The sequence below is a fragment of the Morus notabilis genome, unplaced genomic scaffold, assembly GCF_000414095.1.
Source record: "Morus notabilis unplaced genomic scaffold, ASM41409v2 Scaffold314, whole genome shotgun sequence".
Lineage (NCBI taxonomy): Eukaryota > Viridiplantae > Streptophyta > Magnoliopsida > Rosales > Moraceae > Morus > Morus notabilis.
The window spans coordinates 200,012-201,298 of record NW_010360279.1 but is presented as its reverse complement, the minus strand read 5'-3'; positions in this window follow the sequence as shown (position 1 = coordinate 201,298).

The window sequence follows — 1,287 nt, the reverse complement described above, 5'->3', positions numbered from 1 at the left end:
AGGAAGAAATGATGCCTTCCAACCCCACCCCCACTGAACCAGAAAATGCTCCGGTGGATAATGCTTCAGTATACAACGAAGAAGCTGGAGAACGCAGCAGAGGAAAAAGACCGCGAACTTCTCCGGCATGGCAGCATTTCACCGAGGAGCCCCGACCAAATCCAAAAACAGGTGAGATGAAAATTCGTGCGGTATGTAAATATTGTAAAAAGCACTTTTCTAATAAAAAAGGTGGGGGTACTGGTCATCTGGATAGCTAAATTTTTAGCTAGTGCCGAATTGCCTCTTTCTTTTGTAGATGATGCTGTGTACTCCTATTACGTCAATTCAATAAAATCACATCTTTTGGGGCATTTGATATTTTTTTTAATTAAATTAAAAAAAACAAGGGCCGGGGCCGGCCCGTGAAGGGCCTGGGCCTAGGCCCGGCCCTGGCCTTTATGGACTAGGGCCAGGGCCTGGACCGGGCTTGAGTTTTTCTTCTCAGGCCCGGCCCAGACACGACACTGCACTGTGCAGGGCCGTGCCTGGATGGGCCTGGGGTCAAGCGTGCCGTGCCGGCCCGGCACGTTACGTTTGACAACTCTACTTGTCATTTTTTTTTTTGTACGTACGATTATCCGTATTTAAAAAGAGAATACAATAATAATATAAGGCGAAAAAAATACAAAGAAGGGTCGAGTAAATTGTTGTATTACACACACACACATATGGCTCAAATTCGTGATCATGCATGCCTGAAGAAAAAATCGTGATTATTTTTTATTTGAGTATCTTAATTTGTAGATATAGTTTCCATGTAAGCAGCCTCTGAGGGACGTTCGTGATTGTCAAAATATGATCATCATTTTGGGTTTATCAATTAATCTTGATTATGTTGGATTTGGAGATATACAGTTGCCGCTTTGCATGAGACATGTAAACATATAAAAAGTTTGACAACTCAGACGGTCGGCTCCATAAAAACAAAACAAAGAACACGACCTAACCTAACTAGTCACCCAAGCTTGATTTATGTTGGATTTGGAGATATACAGTTGCCGCTTTGCATGAGACATGTAAACATATAAAAAGTTTGACAACTCAGACGGTCGGCTCCATAAAAACAAAACAAAGAACACGACCTAACCTAACTAGTCACCCAAGCTTGATAAAGCATATATATATATATATATATATATGTGTGTGTGTGTGTGTGTGTGTGTGTGTAATGACATAGAAGCCGGTATTAATGACCAAAGAAGACCCAGTATTCGTTCACATGGGAATTGGTCTAGAGGATATATA